Source organism: Sceloporus undulatus, chromosome 1 (genome assembly GCF_019175285.1).
Source record: "Sceloporus undulatus isolate JIND9_A2432 ecotype Alabama chromosome 1, SceUnd_v1.1, whole genome shotgun sequence".
In the NCBI taxonomy this organism is placed as follows: Eukaryota; Metazoa; Chordata; class Lepidosauria; order Squamata; family Phrynosomatidae; genus Sceloporus; species Sceloporus undulatus.
In genome coordinates, this window is record NC_056522.1 from 375,677,917 (window position 1) to 375,693,551 (window position 15,635).

The following is a 15,635-nucleotide window of genomic DNA, read 5'->3' on the forward strand; positions in this document are numbered from 1 at the left end:
TATATAAACACCTTTTTATTTGAATAGGAATGAAAGAGGATCACTTAAAGCGAATCAGTTGATAAATGAGAACGAAGAAAAAAAGCGATTCGGAACGCGGGATAAGACCAGGGTTATTTTGAATCTATTTAACTGATACCGGTGTATTTTAAAGCGTTGTAAATCGCAAGTGGGAACACCCCCTCAGTTTTCTTTTTGGTGGATGAAGGGAAGCTTCTAGGTGTCATAGGCTTAAATGTAATTGCCAGTCCCAACCCCTGAATCAATCAGCCAATCAACGGCTTATGTAAATCCCATGAATTCAACAGGTCTAGTTGACAACAACTGCATTTAGGCCATGGTTGTAGATCAAGTGGACAACTTGTGGCCCTCCAGGTGGACTGCAACTCCCATCACCCCTCACTATTAGCTCTATCATACACTGCCCACTCCTTGGGCAAATAAAAGCCAAAGGTCAATAAAGGCTAGGCTAGCCTTTTGTAGGCAAACTAAGGCATTTGTATTTAAGGAGGCATTTTAACACATAAACATGCTAGGGTGGCTTTTGTTGGGAGCGTGTATGTGTTGGTCATGCCATTTAGGTTTTGGATATTTTATGTGGTTTTATATGGTTTTTAGATTATTTTAAATGTCTTATGTTCTTATCGTAATGTTTTTGATATGCTTTTTACCTGTGAGCTGCCTTGGGTCCCTTCTGGGAAAAAGGCGGCATACAAATGAAAATAAATAAATAAATAAATAAATAAAGGTCATAATTTGGTGTTAAGATTCCCCTCCAAGAATCTCACAAAACCTTTACTCTACAGCAGTCAAAATCACACAAAAGCAAAAATGAAATACCCCAAAAAATTACAGTGCTGAAGTTGATGGAACAGACACCCAAACAACATCTAGATGGCACTGGGTTGAGGAAACCTTCCATAACACCTCACTTTCCTTGTTACCATGCTGACATGAGGCAATGGCTCACCTGCTCCCTGTTCATGGGGCTTCAGAGATGGGTTGCAAGGTCTCATTCTCACTCACAAAGGGAGGAAAAAGCCAACACACTGCATACTTGTAACCAAGTCTGTGGGGCTAACGTCTGCATAGCTCACCTGCTTCAAAACTGAAGCTGTAGCAGGAGAGATCCAGCTGGTTGCACACTGCAGGCAAGGGAACCAGTTTGCCATATAAGCACAGAGCTAAAGAGTACAAGAGGAAATGAAAGTTGACTCAATCACTAAACTGTTGAAATGTTTACTAGGCCAGGGAAACCAAAAGGAAGACAAGCTACTTAAAGCTCAACTTCATTCTCACCTGGTAGCCATGGGTGGAATTAACTGCCCAAAGCACACAGCCAGCTAACAAGCTGGACTTGATAGGAAAATAGACACAGTAATGCTTAAGAAGCAATTAGCAGAGGCAGTGTGATATAGTGGTTTGGGAATTGAACTACGACTCAGGATCTGAATCCCTGCTTGGGCACAGAAACTCACTGGGTGATCTTTATTTATTTTATTTATTTAGGTATTTATATCCCGCCCTTCAGCCCTAATGGCTCTCAGGGCGGCTTACAAGTATTGTTTTTAGACAGTTCCCTGCCCTCAGGCTTACAATCTAAAAGACACAAAACAAAAGGAGAAGGGAATGATGGAGGGAAAGGGGATGAGGTCCAGTGGTTCTTCTCTCCCTCTGAGGCCTGGACCAAGGCAGATGGATTGGAGGGAGGGCTCTTCCTTCTTCCAGGCTAGCCCTGATGGTCACAAGTCACATTCCCCCAGCCTCAGAGGAAGGCAAAGGCAAACCCACTCTGAACAAATCTTGCCAAGAAACTCCTATGATCAAGTCACTTAAAGGGCACCATAAGTCGGAAATTGCTTGAAGGCACAACAGCAACAACGCTTAGGAAAGCATGGCTGCTCACATGGCATCTTGGGCAGAGAAATCTGGCATCACAGTCCCTTGAATTCAGAAGGGCCATAACTAAGTAGCAGAGCAGCACACATTTTGTATGTAGCTTCAAATAATTGGTATAATAAATAATTGCAATTGGGAACCTAAAGGGTGCTCAGCAATGGCTTCTCTTCATCCTGGACAGAAGTGACCAGTGGGGTGCCACAGAGTTCTCTTCTGGGCCCAGTGCTATTCACCATCTTTATGAATGACTTGGATGAAGGAACAGACGGTATGCTTATCAAATCTGCTGATGACACCAAATTAGGAGTAGCAGCTAATACCCCAAGAAGAAAGGAACAAAATTCAAAATGATCTGAATAGATTAGAAAGCTGGGCCAAAACTAACAACATAAACTTCAACAGGGAAGACCACAAGTTGAATATGAGTCAACAGTGTAATACAGCAGCTAAAAAGCCCATGTGATTCTAGGCTGCATCAATAGAAGTATAGTGTCTAGATATGCCACTCTATTCTGCTTTATTCAGGCCTCACCTGGAATCTTGTGTCTAGTTCTGGGCACTCAAAATGGTGAAAGGTTTAGAAACCATATCCTATAAGGAGAGACTTGGGGAGCTGGGTATGTTTATCCTGGAGAAGATAAGGTTAAGGGGTGATATGATAACCCTGTTTAAGTACTGTATTTGAAGGGATGTCACATTGAGGATGGAACAAGCTTGTTTTCTGCTGCTCCAGAGAATAGGACATGGAACAATGGATTCAAACTACAGGAAGAGAGATTCCACCCCAACATTAGGAGGAACTTCTAGACAGTAAAGTAGTTCACAGTGGAAGAAAAAGCTCAAAGAGTAGTGGACTCTCCTTCTTTGGAAGTCTCTAAGCAGAGGCGGGATTGGCCATCTGTCTGGGTGCTTTGATGGTGAGTTCCCTCCATGTAAGGATTAAACTGGATGACCCTTGTGGTCTCTTCCAACTCTATGATTCTATGAAATAAGGCAAATAAATGGGGATAGAGAAACTGCTCATCCAATAGCTGGAGGGTGGGTAGGAGGCAGGGAGGGACTAAGCCATTCCTTCCTCACTTGCTGTGTTTTAGGTGACTTGTGCAAATATGAGAAAACTGTGTACTGCTTGTGTGAAGGATTCTGCCAATTCAAACTCTATTTTTTTAAAGGCAGAAAATGAAAGCACTGTCTTGCCAGTGGGGGGAGGGAATGTTATCCATCCAGAAAATGCTGGAGGGGTGGCATTAAGTAGGTACACTTGTTCCTCTGGCTCACATGTTCACATAAAGCATGAGTTATGCATGTGAATACCCCTCAGACCACATACGATTATTCCTCAGGAACACCCATGGCTGTGGGCAGCTTAACAGCTCAGCACGCTGGGTGGCTATTCTTACAAGAAATTATGCTGGCCTATTGCCGAGATCCGGATACCACAGACACAAATCCCTTGGCTTTTAGAAAAGGGAAATAAAAAGAAAAAAAGTGGCAGCATAAAAGGAAGGAGATCAGAAGGAAAGCCGGCACAAAATGTAGTCCCAAGTATGCCAAAAACAGAGGCTTTGAAACTACCCAAGTCTTGCTTCTTCCCTTTTCAGTTTTTTTCCTAATGGCACTTGGATGCAGGTTAGTTGATTGCATGAATCCCATTTTGTATATTTCTATTCCATTAGCATGCTTTATTTCAAACCCAGCAGCTAGTGTCTGAGTAGTGGTTGACAAGGGGGAGAACAACTTGTACGAAGGAGGCCTTAAACTGGTTCCTGGGCTACCGCAGTTCAGAGCACAAGCAAGGTCCCTCCAGTTGGATGTTGGAGAGACAGCTCTCTTAATGTTTGAAAGAGACTGGTTGTGATATAATGGATGCTTGCATATAATTTTTAATAGAACTTAATATTTTAATGTGTAATTGTTTTAACTTTTTAAATTGTTCAATTGTTTTTTAAACTTTATACTTTTTAATGCTTTTGTATTGTTTTCAAAGAAGAAAGTGTAAAGGCAAAATAATGAAGGGCATACATACAATTCAAACTAGACAATGAGGAAATGAAAATAGTTAAAGGTTTCCCGTACCTTGGATCAAACATTGATCAGAACAGAGCCTATAGTCAAGAAATCAGACGATGACTAGGAATGGAAAGGACAGCTGTGAAAGTAGACAAGAGCCTAAGGAGTAAAGATATACAACTGAGCACTAAAGTGAGGATCGCCGAGGCCACTGTATTCCTCATCACCATGTATAGATGTGAGCACTGGACAGTGAAGAAAGCAGATAAGAAAATCAACTCATTTGAGATGTGGTGCTGGAAAAGAGTGCTGAGGATACCATGGACAGCCAAGAAGACAAACAAATGGAGCATTGAACAGATTGAACCTGAACTCTCCCTGGAAGCCAAGATGATGAAACCGAAGCTGGTGTACTTTGGCCACATCATGAGAAGGTACGAGTCATTGGAAAAGACAATAATACTAGGAAAGACAGCAGAAAGTTAGGAAGGCTGAATTTTCAAGAACTAAACAGAGCAGTTGAGGACAAGGGGTCTTGGAAATGTCTCATCCATCTGGTCACTGTCGACTTGAGGGCAGTTAACAACAACAACAAACCAAATCAGGTCTTTCATTTCCCCTCTCCTGTCAGCAGCTCCCTTGAGTTTTGCAAAGCAGCTGGTGTTGGTGTAGCTGCTCTTTCTTCAAGTTAATGGTGCGGTTAACAGGGACGGGGAGCAGACCACCTGCTAGACTGGATAGTGCTGACTACTTCTCAGACGTGTAGAGGTCATCCTGTTCCAGTCTAGCCACATATTCTCCTTGTTGCAGCACGGATTTGCACAGAACAGATGCAGCGTAACCGCCAATGCAGGCAGAGAACAATCCCAACAGTTTCAATCCAGCGGTCTCTCCACAGTACCGGCAAAGTGTGCCAACAGCCAGCTAGGTCTCTGGTGCTCTGGCAGTGCATGATGGTACAGCTTCAGTTTCTTCAAGGAATTTTTTTGTAATGCTCGCTTGGGTAAACTGATGGAGCAGCCACCGAACAAAATACATTCACTCTTTTTACTTTGGCATATGTGGAAAAAGTCATTCTCGCTCAGTACGTAATCTCAAGAATCACAATTTGTCTGTTTCCTTAAAAGAACTGTAAAAAAAAAAAATACCCTGGGCTGCTTGAGAGTCAAGAGAGTTCTTGAAATTATAGTGGGAATCTTAGGCGCATTCCAGACAGCCCCAATCGGGCGCCGTCGTTACACGCAAGGGGCAGCGCTTCCTGACGCGCGTTGCCCCTTGCATGTAACGAGGGCGTCAAAATGGCAGCACCCTATACAGATAGGCGCCGCCATTTTGACTGACAGATGCCTAGCGTCCACACGTCTCAGCGCCCTTGTGACACAACAAGGGCACCATTGGCGCCTTGAGGCATCACAACAGTGCCAGAAAATGAAGCCACTTTTTGAGGCTTCTTTTTGCTGCACCGGGGAACCGCGCGGTTTGTCCGCTGCGGTTCCCTCGCGCAGCAAACAAGGGCGGCAGCAGACCGCCCTTTTGGGTGGTCTGTAAAATGCCTTAATTAGGGAAATTCCAGAATTTTTTTTTTACATGAGGTTCCCATACATCTCTTTAACCTTCCCTTCCTCCTCATCCTCTGTCTAACTGGAGGGTTTTTAGATGCATCAGCACTGGAAAGATGGTGAAGGAGAACTGGACAAACACAGACTTTAGGTAGAATTCAAAGATACAGCAGTGTCAGTCTGTAAAATCAGTATGGAGAGATCTTGTAGATGTTACAAGATCACTCTACATACAGACTTTAGGTGCTAGGTTGCAGCACTATGTCCGCAATAAACAGCAATAGCAATAGAGTGTATATTTCTATACTACTTATCAATGAAATCAGCACTCTCTAAACGGTTTACAATCTGTAAGCCAACTGCCCCCAACAAGCTGGCTACTCATTTTACAGACCTACAAAAGGATAGAAAGCTGAATCAACAGAGCTCCTGGGATCAAACTCACAACCTTGTGACTGCTGTACTAGAAATTAACCACTGTGCCACCAGGGCTCCTACCATGTAATAAACCATGTAATGAAGACTGAGCTGGGAAAGAGTAGGAACCTGCTCTAGCTGCTCCGACTTTAGCTGTGTGTGTCCACCTACAACTGGCAAGGTAAACAGCAGCTGCCTCCAGAATATCTCACTGACCATTTGTGAGCATCAGAACAGAGATTAAAAAGGGACAGCAGCTATCTCTGAATGTGTTTTGGAAGAAGCCTTTCCTTGGTCTCTAGAAAGTTTGTTTACACATGTGCATATGCAAATTTGAGGAAGTAGACTGAAGTCTACGAAAACTCATGCTGCCAATTTCTTTCTTTTAGTTAGTCTCAATGGTGCTACAAGATCTCTCTACGTACTGATTCCACAGACTAACACAGCTATATCTTTGAATGTGCATATTGTTAGTTTTGAATAAAATGTTTGCTAGAACACGTTGAATTGCACTTCTTTTTTGTGGTGTAGGAACCTCTGCCTTATTATCACACTTACTCCAAGTGGTTATAGAAAGAAGTATACCTTGGTTAATGAAATAGATTTGTGTTCCTGAGCATTATTCTTTAACACAGAATTTGGTCCCAGAGCCAGGATTAACATGAAGAGAATAGGGAGAGGTTCTTACACCACATAAAAGAAGAGCATGTCCTACTTTCACTATTCCCTTCACATACACATAAGGGAAGCCTGAGGGTAGGAGAGAGATAAAGGGATGATGAATTAAGTCAGGGGACTGGACAGGTTAAACAAGATGAGCCAAAGTAGGATTGTACTTTCCACAGCCCAAGCATTACTACTGAGATGTCCTTCCAGAGAAGGAGTCACCAATGATTTATCAGACTTACATCCCAGCTTTTTCTCACAATTGGGACTCAGGGTAATTTCTGAGGATAAAGCAATTACAGAAAGAAACTGGGGGAAAATCTATAAAGCTAAAATTCTACTTCATCATCATCATCATCATCATTATTATTATTATTATTATTATTATTATTATTATTATTATTATATTAACTTATATCCCATCCTTTCCCCAAACTGGCACTCAGGGCAGCTCCCAACATTTAAGAAACAGTGAAATTACAATATTAAAACACTGTGGAATTTAAAAGAGCAATTGGAAAACATACCAAGAAAGAAACACAGCCTTTTCTTCAGCAACCTCTCAATTAACAAAAAAGCCCACCTGAAAAAAAGTTCCTGGCCTGCTGTTTGAAACACAGAAGGCCCCTAAGAGAAATGGAGCTGGTTTAGTAGTTCTTTGGACCCAGACCATGTTAGGTTCAACAAGAGAAAGTGGACAGTTGTTTTTGCTTTGAACTTGCACAAACACAGACACAGTTGGCCAGAATTGGTTGAAGGGCTCTCCAATTCCAATGCTTGCAGCAATACCTGCAGGGATGCACAACCCTCCCACCTGCTCCTTTCAAGCTGTTTTTCTTCCTTCCCAGGCAGGAAACTGCTAGATCTACAAGCAATACCTCCTTTCTCAGTGCTTCAGCTGATCTCAATAAGAATGGCCCATTTTACGGCTACAGTCATTTTTTATGCATGTAACTGGGGGGGGGGGGGGGGGGAGAGACAGAAAACGTGGTAAATCAAAAAACCCAGAAAATTCAATTAGAGCTGGTATCTGTTCTGGTAATCAAAGCAGCCTGATCTGATGGGGCATTCAGAAAACCATCAGGCTCTGTCGAGATTCAAAACAAGCGAGGATCAAAGCCTAGGAGATGCCAAGAGACTACAGTACTAAAGGCACAGCTCAAGCACAGCTCCAGAAAGATCATACGCTGCCTTTGGGCTGAAAAATAAACAGAAAATCAACTCTGAGTTTTCTAATTTTCAGTCAAACAGGGGGAGGAAGTGACAGAATAGCCTAAGGAATGACAGGGCGTTTGTGTTCTATTTTTCACCTATTCTCTTGTGTTCTCCTTAATCATGTATGTTTAAAGAAGTCAAGGAAACCCTTGGCATTCAAAACGATGGTAAGCGGCCACAAACACTGATAAGAGAGATTGGATTGTGCTGCGTCTGGAAGCCAAGATGGACAAGATAGTTGCAGTGCCACCTGGAAACCTATGGAGATGGGCAGCAGGAGGACAGCAGAAGAACTAGAAAAGGATTTACAAATCACTGAAATAGCTATACCAAGGGGAGCACATGTGCCCTTGGAAGCCCCTGGTCCTCTAACTTTTACTTGAGCGTTGAGAGAACTGCTTCACACATGCACACGTGTCAACCATGGCTCAACACATGACAAACTCAACAGAAAGCCTCGTGAGTCAACTGCTGCAGTCACTTAGTGACAAGCAAGCAGGCGGCACTAAAAGTGACATGTGAGAAAAATAATGTATTCATCATACTGAATAACGCCTAATGACAAGCAACTGCCTCACATCTGATAGTTTCATATCCGCATTTTTGAAAACCAGAATTTGGGGGGGGGGGCGAAAAAACTGGCATCTTATTTCTGCCTTTTATACCATTATTTAAGAGTCCATTACATAAGCATGAGGCGTTTTTTTGGAGAGCCATTTGCAGCAAAGGTAGAAGGATGGAAGATAAAGCCATTTCCATCACCAGGGAAAGCTGATCTGCCAGGCCCCATGAAGACAAAGAGCTGTCGGCTTTCTTTTTTGACAGAGAAAACTTTATACGGTAGGTTATCCCTTCCCTCCCTGCTCTGCTGTTGGTCACTCATGGCTATTTTATTGTTTCCACTGCACCACCACCTAGGACAGCATAGCTACACCAGGCTGCAAAGATTGCAGCCTTTGTTTCTTTCACTGTTGGGAAGGAAACACAACAGCTGGGAATGGAGCCAGGAACCAGCCAGCATCAGCCTTTGCTTCTGTTGCAATTCCACAGAACAACCGAAAGGACCTGAGTACGTTTACATTACAGGTATTGACTTCCTATCACAGGATCAACTTAGTATTGTTGTAGTGTGCCTTCAAGTTGTTTCCGACTTATGGCTACCCTAAGACATAATTATCATGGGGTTTTCTTGGCAAGATTTGTTCAGAGGAGGTTTGCTACTGCCTTTCCCTGAGGCTGAGAGTGTGTAACTTGCCCAAGATTGCCCAGTGGGTTTTATGGCCAAGCATGACAATCGAACCCTGGCCTCCAGAGTCATAGTGCAACTCTCAAACCACTTCACCATGTTGGCTCTCTTCAACTTAGAAACTGGAACCTTAAATTTTTCTCTCTCAAAAAGGGTTAGTGGCAAATGGAGGTTTGGGCCATGCTTCTTTGCTGTCCTTGAGGTATCCTATATCAGAGTGGGTATGTGCCAGAGTTTAGAGAGCCACACTGGCTGATTTTTGGCTCCTCTACATCTCCAGAGGGATGTGTCTGCCATTTTAGTGACTGAAAGTGGCACCACATCACTCCTGGTCAACTTTGGGTCTATTTGGGTGGGAAGGGTTCTTGCTGTTTTGGGATAAGAGAACCATTTTTAATTTTGTAAAACTTTTTTCACAAATAGGCTTGGGCATCATTTTTTTAACTTGATGTCAGCCAAGTGGGGTGCCCTGCCAAAAGAAAGGAAGGACACATTTTTTAAAAAAAAAAAAAGGCAACCCTAATTATTGGCAGATGGACCAATAGGTAAGACAGGGCACAGTCCATAAACAGAAATCAGACTTGGGGTGGGGAGCAGGATGGCAAGGAGAGAGTGGCACCCAAACCAAGGCACACAGCCAGTTTGTCACAAGGAAGTCAAATGTGAGAGGAGTTGGCTCTTTAAGCAATTAATTTATATCCCACCAATTGTCCAATCCACTGTATTCCCCATCACCATGTACAAATGTGAGAGCTGGTCAGTGAATCATAGAATCCTAGAGTTGGAAGAGACCACAAGGGCCATCCAGTCCAACCCCCTGCTATGCTGGAACTCACGATCAAAGCAGTTCCTGTGACATGGACGTCCAGCCTCTGTTTAAAACCCTTCAAAGAAAGAGATTCCACCACTCTCTACGAGAGCATCTTCCATTGTCAAACTGCTCTTGCTGTCAAGACGTTCCTCCTTTGTGGAATCTCTTTTCCAGCAGCTTGCATCCACTGTTCTGTATCCTATTCTCTGGAGCAGCAGAAAACAAGCTTGCTCCATCCTCAATATGACACCCCTTCAAATACTCATACAGGCCTATCATATCACCTCTTAACATTCTCTAGGATAAACATACCCTGTAGGGCTTGTTTTCCAGACCCTTCACCATTTTGGTTGCTCTCCTCTGGACACGCTCCAGCTTGTCTACATCCTATTTGAATTGTGGTGCCCAGAAACGGACACAGGAAAATCCAGGTGAAGCCTGACCAAAGCAGATAGAGTGGCACTATTACTTCCCTTGATCTATACACTATACTTCTGTTGATGCAGACTAGAACTGCATTGACCTTTTTAGCTGCTGTATCACACTGTTGACTCATGTTCAACTTGTGGTATACAAGGACTCCTAGATCCCTTTCACATATAGTTCTGTTAAGCCAGGTGTCCCCCATCCTATATCTGTATTTCATTTCATTTATTTTATTGTGCCTAAATGCAGAAGAAAGCTGATAAAAAGAAAATCAACTTATGTGACATGTGGTGCTGAAAAAGAGTGCTGAGGATACTGTGGACTGTCAAAAAGACAAGCAAATGTGTCCTTGAACAGATCAAGCCTAAATGTTCCCTGAAAGCCGCAATGACGAAACTGAGGCTGTCATACTTTGCACATATCATGAGAAATCATGACTCACTCAACAAGTCAATAATGCTAGGAAAGGTAGAAGATGGGAGAAAGAGAGGAAGACAACACACCAGATGGATAGACTCAATCAAAGAGGATACTGGCCTGAATCTACAAGACCCAAGCAAAGCCGTGGAGGATTGGGGGGGGGGTCGGAGATGTTTCATCCACAGGGTGGCCATGCACTGAGATCCACTCAAGGGCACTTAACAACTACATCAAAGCACACCAGGTCTTTCCTTTTCCTCTCCCATCAAGGTCGACAGAGAGCAGTTAATAAACAGCAACAACAAACTTTCTTCCAACATGGGATCCAAGCCAGCATACTGCATTTCAAAAACTCCATATATAAAATTTATAAAGGTCTTTACCTGCTGGTGGAAAGACAGGGAGGGGAACCAACTTGATCTCCTGAGGAATAGAGCTCTGTAACTTGGGAGCAGCCACTGAGAAGGCCCTGTGTCCTGCATCCTCACCGACAGAGCTAGTGATGGTGGTGGGACCAAGAGAAAACCTTTCTCTGCAGATCTTAGAGAATGGGCAGTTTTATATGCTTTCTTTGTTGTGGATCACCAGAGGAGCCTTTCTGGGTTTCGAGGTGATACATAAACAGTTTTAAAAAATATTAAAAATGATAATACAAATAATAGGACCATCTGATATTAGACCAAGCAGCACTGTTTAACTCTCCATCCCTCTGCAATTTATTTCCTCCCTCAAAATGCCACTATTAGTCATCAAGGAGAGAAAAAGACAGATATGATACAAAGGTGCATTTCTTCCCACATCTGCAACTGCAGTTAGTTTCAAATGATTAAATTATCGAAGGGAAAGGATTAAATCCACCCATTCCCTTATCCCAATGCAACCTGAGCCCCACACAATGGTTCCAGTTATATGCATCTAACACATAATGTAGCACTTGGCTGGTTTTCCAGCCTTCCAGCATCTCCATCCAGCTTCTCTTCTGCTACCACCAACCTGTACAAATACTAAGCCTACAAATGTTTTCCTTGCCTTGTTACTAATGTGCTGCAAAACTTAAGACAAACAGTTCCATGCCTTTCCATCAAGGAAACAAAATCCAAGGTACTTTCTTTTTTTCCATACTGCAATGCTTTGCTCCACTGATACTTGAGAGTTGATTATTTTCCAGCAAGGAGGAGGGGAGCATTGCCATTTTTATCGCCCTGTTGCTGCTCCAAACAGACCCTCCCAGCCACCTCACACTGACAGGAATCTGGAAAGTCACTGGAAGCACAGCACACCCTGCAGAACTTGGAAAAATCCATAGAGGAATGAAACAATGCATTGGGCCACCAACAATTCCAGTGCAATGAGAAGGACTGTTTCTCAAACACAGAAATACAAAGACAAAGCTCCAGCTGCTACAAACCGTAGTTTATAATCTTCTTTGGAGGCTCTTCTGTATGTTTCACCATCGTGGCAAGGACCATGGAAATCTTACACCTTTACCTAAAGGATCTTAGGACCTTAGCATCATAGTCCAACTCTCTACCATGCAGGAATGCACAGCTAAAGGACATAGGTGGCTATCCAACTTCTGTTTAAATACCTCTGAAGAAGGAGAGTCCACGACCTTCTATTCATTACATCTATTCATGTTCCGTACTTCTTGATGCTTTAATAAACTACTGTTGTTTGTATGTAGAGAGATCCTGTAGCCCTTTTGAGACTAACTGAAATAAATAAATTGGCAGCATGAGCTTTCGTAGACTTCAGTCTACTTCCTCAGATGCATTACTGTTGTTTGTGTGTGTGTGTGCCAAACTTGCTTTAATTATGTTGTGACTACAAGTTTTCTGAATGGAAATATGAGACTGAAAGACAAATAAATAGATATAAAAACAAAATGGTGCATACCAATTTTTTCCTAACAGATTTTAAGATAGCATTAGGTGCAGATTCCTTAGAATAACGTCCTCTGTTCTTCCAAAATGCAAAAAATCAGGACACCAGAAGTATCATTGGATGGTGACAGTCCAAGAAGTTGTCTCTTTGAACAAGGAAGAAAACATCTACTCAGCATTAAAGTCCAGAAAAGCCTTCATAATCAAGAATCTGGAATCCTTCTCTCTCATTTTGTCGAGTTTCATGAAGGCCATGTGACACACAGGCCAAATTAACATATTTTGCCATGATCCAACCATTTATTACATTTAAAAGAAGCACATTTTCATTTAAACAAGGGATGGGGAAATATGTGGTCCTCATGTGGTCCTCCAGACAATGTTAAACTGCAACTTCAGCATTCCTCACAATTAGTTATAAGGGCTAGGGCTGATGGAAGATGAAGTCCAGCATCATCCAGAGAGCAAGATTTCCCCATTCTTGATTTAAACAAATGGCAACCATTTCGTCCAGTTAGGCCATTCCTATTTTGCCCCATAATAAGAATTCTGTGCTGCTGAAGTGAAGTCATGAAAACCCCATAACATGTGTGCAAATGAAAAGAACAGGTATGCAAATTAGGCAGATTAAAAATATCTGCTTAATTTAATTTCGTATTGTTTCACCTGCAGTTTCTTATACATACAAGAAAGCAATCCTTAGGTCAATCACAGTTTGCACATTTGTTGAAAGGAAACACCAGTGGGTGACCTGTAATGAGAGTGTGTTGTGAAAAGTGAAATGAAGCCTCATACAGTGGAAAATGCCCCAAGGTGGTCTAAAACTCAACAACTGTCTTCTGTCTACACAGCAATTGCAAAGTTCCAAACATTAAGTCCTTGGCTTGGAAAGTCCTTACCATACTGTGGAAAGAGGTAGGCAAAGAGTGGCCATGAGCCACATGCAGCCCTTGGGATCCCTAAATGTGGCCCCTGATGCTTTGCAGAAGCCACTCCAAAGTCCTCAAACTTCCTATACTAAAAAGGGGTGGGGAAAATTTCAGGTGATTTGTTTGCCTAAAGACAAAACTTCTCTGAACCACATGCTAATGTGGTACTATGTTTTCCCCAACTTCCAATGCCCCCCCACAAAAAAAAAACCCACTGAAAAAATGCAGAAAATAAGCCAAAATGGCAGCTTGGTGCCATTATATTACAGACGGATATCCATATCAATAGATTCTGTAGCCATGGATTCAACCAACCATGGTTTGGAAATACTCACACAAAGTGATTCCAAAAAGCAGACCTCGATTTTGCCATTTCATATAAGGGATGCCATTTTACTAACCCATTGCATATAATGGACATAAGCATCCATGGATTTGGGTATCCACAGGGGACCTTGGAACCAACTCCAGCAGATACCAAGGGCTCATGTGTATACACTTCCACCAAAATGTTCCGGTGCACCAGGCAGGCATTGGAGAAGAATGGCCAGCTCCCCTTTTGCAACTGTCTAACCCTGCTGTAGGAGCTGGGTCCAAGTTTACAACCTATGGTGTTAAATCAGAGTTCAGGCAAAGAAGCTGGAAATCCCAGGGTCTTGGATAGATCTAGAACATTTGTAAAGTTTTCCTAAACAATGTTCCTGGGAAATAAAGCATGCTGCTCAAACACAAGGGTTACTGGGTACAAGCAAAGCATTTTCCAAGACAGCGGGACTCTGAAGCAAACTTTTCAAGATCTCAGCACTTTGCAGGGACAAAGCTAAGAAGAAAGGAGGTGGGCATGTAACTTGCTTCTAACAAGGAGGAGGAGCACAACAGAGGAAGCTACATAGATATTCTGGTGTCAGAACTCAGTAGCTCGAATGGAAGCCGATTTACATACTTCCATTGGATGAGGCCAAAGGCTGATATAGTCCAGCATCCAGTTTACCACAGTGAATGTGCTGTTTTGTTTAGTTTTAAGCAAGTTATCAACACAGTAGGTAAGACTGAAAAGATAACAATCCTGGCATGAACGCTTTTGAAAACATGCAGCTAAGGTCAAAGGCAGCACATATGATCTCTGCTGCATGAAGGTGCAAGAAACAAGGAGTGGAATGAACTGTAGGAATTATGGTGGTGAGAAGATGGAATATGCGTGTGTGTGCCTTGAAGTCATTTCCAACTTTGGCAACTCTAAGGCAAACCTATCTATCATGGGGTCTTCTTGGCAAGGTTTGTTCAGAGGAGGTTTGCCTGTAGTGGGGTCTCCTTCCTTGGATGTCTTTACGCAAAAGCTGGCCATCTGTCAGGGATGCTTTGACTGAGAGTTCCTGCATGGCAGGGGATTGGACTGGATGGCCCTTGGGATCTCTTCCAACTCTATGATTTTATGATTCCCCTGAAGCTGCAAGTGTGTGACTTGCCCAAGGTTACCCAGTGGTTTTTCATGGCTGAGCTAGGAATTGAACGCTGGTCTCCAGAGTCATAGTCCAACCCTCAAACCACGCTGTCTCTCTTAAGGTGGAACATATAAAGGGGTAAATTCACTCTATGAAATATCACAGTGTGGAAACCGGGTTATTTCAGGGTCATTCACACTATGTCCCGAATACATCCAGCATGGTGTGCAAGGGGGGCTAACTATGTCTTTGGCGGGAGGAGTGAGTTGCATCTTCTGTAGTGCGAATGCAGTACCGAATTGATCTAGATCGCTGGGATCCATTCCTGGCCATGAGGTGCCACCATGTTGATCTGAAAATGGTGCCAGTGTGAATGCTGGACTGGGGTGAAGAGATTCGATTGCGCTACACGTAGTGTGAATATTGATTCAGTACCACATCACTACACAGATCCGCATCGGTACAAAAAAGTGAATGTGAATGATCCCCAGGATTTCAATCCAACAGGCCAGTGGCATTGACATGGAAAGCCTCCATAGGGCTAGTGTGATAGATGAGAACATGCACACAGAGAAAAAGGCAGCTTGTGAGAGGTCATATGTCATGGAAAGAAGAGGAGCAGGAGAGGGTGTGTGGTGGGAGAAGTAACACACCATTATCTTTACTGCCCTGGGGCTGCATCCTTTCCATTTGTATCCACCTCTACAAGCCG

General features: G+C 43.0%; 1 protein-coding gene across 4 annotated transcripts in view; it reads right to left on the reverse strand.

Moving 5' to 3' along the window:
- Nucleotides 1-15,635, reverse strand: part of FBXO34 (F-box protein 34) — a 96,260-nt gene that overhangs the window by 12,513 nt on the left and 68,112 nt on the right. Inside the window, exon 1 of one of the 4 annotated variants that reach the window (XM_042464659.1) lies at nt 11,053-12,355. The exons of the other annotated variants lie outside the window; for them this stretch is intronic. The gene's annotated coding sequence lies outside the window, so the exon portion shown is untranslated. Of the gene's footprint in view, nt 1-11,052; nt 12,356-15,635 lie in introns of those variants that run through there. 4 annotated transcript variants of the gene reach the window in all.